This window comes from Arachis ipaensis, chromosome B08 (genome assembly GCF_000816755.2).
Source record: "Arachis ipaensis cultivar K30076 chromosome B08, Araip1.1, whole genome shotgun sequence".
Lineage (NCBI taxonomy): Eukaryota > Viridiplantae > Streptophyta > Magnoliopsida > Fabales > Fabaceae > Arachis > Arachis ipaensis.
Genome location: NC_029792.2, coordinates 93,309,699 through 93,315,596, shown reverse-complemented (window position 1 = coordinate 93,315,596; position 5,898 = coordinate 93,309,699).

Sequence of the window (5,898 nt, the reverse complement as noted above, 5' to 3'; positions counted from 1 at the left end):
ATGGATGTAAATTCATTCTAAAGCTTGACTGGCTATTAAGCCATGTCTAACCCTCAGATTGGAGCTTTAGACTAAAGAGTATAAGATTCCTGGAATTCATATTAAAGATTTTGAAATCCTTATTTTTCTTTTCCAAAATGATTTTCAAAAAACATTAAAAGAAAATACAAAAAAAATTATAAATTCATAAAAATAAAAAATATCTTGTGTTTCTTGTTTGAGTCTTGAGTCATGTTATAAGTTTGGTGTCAATTGCGTACTCATCTTGCATTTTTCGAAAACTCTCATGCATTAATAGTGTTCTTCATGATCTTCAAGTTGTTCTTGGTAAGTCTTCTTGTTTGATCTTTGCATTTGCATGTTTTGTGTCTTTTCTTGTTTTTCATATGCATTCTTGAATTCTTAGTGTCTAAGCATTAAAGAATTCTAAGTTTGGTGTCTTGCATGTTTTCTTTGCATAAAAAAATTTTTTTTAGAATATGTTCTTGATGTTCATCATGATCTTCATAGTGTTCTTGGTGTTCATCTTGACATTCATAGCATTCTTGCATGCATTCATTGTTTTGATCTAAAAAAATTCAAAAATAAAAAAAAATATCTTTCCCTTTTTCTCTCATCAAATTCGAAAATTTGATTGACTTTTTCAAAAATTTTTAAAATCAAGTTGTTTCTTATGAGTCAAATCAAATTTTCAATTTGAAAATCTTATCTTTTTCAAAATCTTTTTCAAAAATCAAATCTTTTTCAAATTTCTTAGTTATTTTTGAAAATTCCAAAAATATTTTTCAAAAATCTTTTTCTTATTTTTATATCAAATTTTCGAAAATAACAATAACAATTAATGTTTTGATTCAAAAATTTCAAGTTTGTTACTTGCTTGTTAAGAAAGATTCAAACTTTAAGTTTTAGAATCATATCTTGTGATTTCTTATGAATCAAGTCATTAATTTTATTTTTAAAAAAAAAATCAAATCTTTTTTTCAAAAACTAATTTCTATCATATCTTTTCAAAAATATCTTCTTATCTCACCTTTTCCAAAAATTTGATTTCAAAATATCTTTTCTAACTTCCTAACTTCTTATCTTTTCAAAATTTGTTTTAATTAACTAACTAACTTTTTGTTTGTTTCTTATCTTTTTTAAAACTACCTAACTAACTCTCTCTCTCTCTAATTTTCGAAAATATCTCCCCCTTTTTCAAAATTTCTTTTTAATTAACTAATTATTTCAATTTTTAATTCTTAATTTTCAAGGCTTTAATAATGGTGGAAGAAACAGGTTTAGCAATAGCAAGCCTTTTCCATCATCCACTCAGCAACAGACAGAGAATTCTGAGCAGAATCCATCTAGCTTAGCAAATTTAGTCTCTGATCTATCTAAGGTCACTGTGAGTTTCATGAATGAAACAAGGTCTCCCATTAGAAATTTGGAAGCACAAGTGGGCCAGCTGAGTAAAAGGATCACTGAAATTCCTCCTAGTACTCTCCCAAGCAATACAGAAGAGAATCCAAAAGGAGAGTGCAAGGCCATTGACATAACCACCATGGCTGAACCTGTAAGGGAAGGAGAGGATGTGAATCCCAAGGGGGAAGACCCCCTGGGACGTCCAGTGATCAATAAGGAGTTTCCCTCTGAGGAACCAAAGGAATCTGAGACTCATCTAGAGACCATAGAGATTCCATTGAACCTCCTTATGCCCTTCATGAGCTCTGATGAGTATTTCTCTTCTGAAGAGAATGGGGATGTTACTGAAGAGCAAACTACCAAGTTTCTTGGTGCAATCGTGAAGCTGAATGCCAAATTATTTGGTATTGAAAGTTGGGAAGATGAACCTTCCTTGTTCACCAATGAACTAAGTGATCTGGATCAACTGACATTGCCTCAGAAGAGATAGGATCCTGGAAAGTTCATAATACCTTGTACCATAGGAACCATGATCTTTAAGGCTTTGTGTGACCTTGGTTCAGGGATAAACCTCATGCCCCTCTCTGTAATAGAGAAACTGGGAATCTATGGGGTGCAAGCTGCTAAAATCTCATTATAGATGGCAGACAATTCAAGAAAACATGCTTATGGACAAGTAGAGGACATGTTAGTAAAGGTTGAAGGCCTTTACATCCCTGCTGATTTCATAGTCCTGGATATTGGAAAGGAAGAGGATGAATCCATCATCCTAGGAAGACCTTTCCTAGCCACAGCAAGAGCTGTGATTGATGTGGACAGAGGAGAATTGATCCTTCAAATAAATGAGGACAACCTTGTGTTTACAACTCAAGGATCTCTCTCTGCGTCCATGGAGAGGAAGCATAAAAAGCTTCTCTCAAAGCAAAGTCAACCAAAGCCCCCACAGTCAAACTCTAAGTTTGGTATTGGGAGGCCACAACCAAACTCTAAGTTTGGTGTCAAACCTCCATATCCAAGCTTTAAGTTTCGTGTTGGGAGGTTTCAACAAAGCTCTGCACATCTGTGAGGCTCCATGAGAGCCCACTGTCAAGCTATTGACATTAAAGAAGCGCTTATTGGGAGGCAACCCAATTTTTATTTATCTAACTATATTTTTCTTAGTTATATGTCTTTATAGGTTCATGATCATGTGGAGTCACAAAATAAATATAAAAATTGAAAACGGAATCAAAAACAGCAGAAGAAAAATCACACCCTGGAGGAAGCATCTGCCTGGCGTTCAACGCCAGAACAGAGCATGGTTCTGGCACTGAACGCCCAAAATGGGCAGTATCTGGGCACTGAACGCCCAAAATGGGCATCATCTGGGCGCTGAACGCCAGAATTGCACCTTGGAGAGGAGCTGGCGCTGAACGCCCAGAACAAGCATGGTTCTGGCGTTCAACGCCAGAAATGGGCAACAAATGGGCGTTGAACGCCCAAAATGGGCACCAAGCTGGCGCTGAACGCCCAGAGTTGTGTGCAAGGGCATTTTACATGCCTAATTTGGTGCAAGGTTGTAAATCCTTGAACACCTTAGGATCTGTGGACCCCACAGGATCACCTCAGGATCTGTGGACCCCACAGAATCCCCACATACCTCCACTCACTTCTTCTCACCCCTCACCACTCTCTTTCACAAAATCCCAATAAACACTCTTCCCTATTAACCCTTTACCACTCATATCCATACACCCACCTACCTTCAAAATTCAACATCTCTCTCCCACCCAATCCCACCCATATGGCCGAATACACACATCCCTCCATCTCCTCCATATCTTCTTCTTCTATTCTTTCTTCTTTTGCTCGAGGGCAAGCAATATTCTAAGTTTGGTGTGGTAAAAGCATAGCTTTTTTTGTTTTTCCATAACCATTAATGGCACCTAAGGCCAGAGAAACCTCAAAGAAAGAGGAAAGGGAAGACAATTGCTTCCACCTCTGAGCCATGGGAGATGGAAGGATTCATCTCACAAGCCCATCACTAAGAAAAGGATGGAGCAAACAAGAGAGCACATTCATGGATCTCAACAGGCACATGAAGAAGCTCATCATCAAGAAATTCCTGAGATACCTCAGGGGATACAGTTTCCTCCACAGAATTTTTGGGAGCAAATCAACAACTCCCTAGGAGAAGTAAGTTCCATCATGGAACACTTAAGGGTGGAACATCAAGAGCACTCTATCATCCTTCATAAAATTAGAGAAGATCAAAAAGCTACGAGGGAGGAGCAACAAAGACAAGGAAGAGACATAGAAGAGCTCAAGGACATCATTGGAAACACCATCATCACTAAGGTGGACTCATTCCTTGTTCTTATTTCTTCTGTTTTCCGTTTTCTATGTTATGTGCTTATCTATGTTTGTGTCTTCATTACATGATCATTAGTAGTTAGTAACTATGTCTTAAAGTTATGAATGTCCTATGAATCCATCACCTCTCTTAAATGAAAAATGTTTTAATTTAAAAGAACAAGAAGTACATGAGTTTTGAATTTATCCTTGAACTTAGCTTAATTATATTGATGTGGTGACAATGCTTCTTGTTTTCTGAATGAATGCTTGAACAGTGCATATGTCTTTTGAAGTTGTTGTTTAAGAATGTTAAATATGTTGGCTCTTGAAAGAATGATGACAAGGAGACATGTTATTTGATAATCTGAAAAATCATAAAAATGATTCTTGAAGCAAGAAAAAGCAGCAAAGAACAAAGCTTGCAGAAAAAAAATAGGTGAAAAAAAATATCTAGTTACTTTTAGGGATGTTTTCATTAGTTTTTATGTTAAATTCACATTTCTGGACTTTACTATGAGTTTGTGTATTTTTCTGTGATTTCAGGTATTTTTTGGCTGAAATTGAGGGACTTGAGCAAAAATCAGATTCAGAGGTTGAAGAAGGATTGTTGATGTTGTTGGATTCTGACCTCCCTGCACTCAAAATGGATTTTCTGGAGCTTCATAACTCAACATGGCGCGATTCCAATTGCGTTGGAAAGTAGACATCCAGGGCTTTCCAGCAATATATAATAGTCCATACTTTGCCCAAGTTTAGATGACGCAAACTGGCGTTCAACGCCAGCTCTTTGCCCAATTCTGGCGTCCAGCGCCAGAAACAAGTTGCAAAGTGGAGTTCAACGCCCAAACTGGCACAAAAGCTGGCGTTGAACTCCAAGAAGGACCTCTACACATGCAACACTCAAGCTCAGCCCAAGCACACACCAAGTGGGCCCCGGAAGTGGATTTATGCATCAATTACTTACTTCTGTAAACCCTAGTAGCTAGTTTATTATAAATAGAACTTTTTATCATTGTATTCACAGTCTTGGTTACTCCGGTTCCCCTCTGGGGCCGAGACCAATGAACTCTATTCACTTATGTATTTTCAACGGTAGAGTTTCTACACTCCATAGATTAAGGTGTGGAGCTCTGCTGTTCCTCAAAGATAAATGCAAATTACTACTGTTTTCTATTCAATTCATCTTATTTCGCTTCTAAGATATTCATTCGCACTTCAACTTGAATGTGATGAACATGACAATCATCATCATTCCCTATGAACGCGTGCCGGACAACCACTTCCGTTCTACATTAGATTGAATGAGTATCTCTTAGATCTCTTAATCAGAATCTTCGTGGTGTAAGCTAGAATGATGGCGGCATTCAAGAGAATCCGGAAAGTCTAAACCTTGTCTGTGGTATTCCGAGTAGGATTCAATGATTGAATGACTGTGACGAGCTTCAAACTCGCGATTTCTGGGCGTAGTGACAGACGCAAAAGGATAGTAAATCCTATTCCAGCATGATCGAGAACCGACAGATGAATAGCCATGCCGTGACAGGGCGCGTTGACCATTTTCACTGAGAGGATAGGATGTAACCATTGACAAGGGTGATGCCTCCAGACGATTAGCCGTGCCGTGACAGGGCATTTGGATCATTTTCCCGAGAGAAGACCGAAAGTATCCATTGACAATGGTGATGCATTACATAAAGCCAGCCATGGAAAGGAGTAAGACTGATTGGATGAAGATAGCATGAAAGCAGAGGTTCAGAGGAACGAAAACATCTCTATTCGCTTATCTGAAATTCTCACCAATGATTTACATAAGTATTTCTATCCCTATTTTATTAATGATTTTCGAAAACCCCATTACTATTTTATATCCGCCTGACTGAGATTTACAAGGTGACCATAGCTTGCTTCATACCAACAATCTCCGTGGGATTCGACCCTTACTCACGTAAGGTATTACTTGGACGACCCAGTGCACTTGCTGGTTAGTTGTGCAAAGTTGTGAACCATGGTATTGGCATCATGTTTTTGGCACCATTGCCAGGGAAAGAAAGAGCAATGAATTTTACATAATCAAAGTGTAATCACAATTTCTGCGCACCAGCTGCTCGGAAGTCTCTAAGGTGCTTGATAGGCTCTTGAGCAGGTAAGCCATGAAACTTG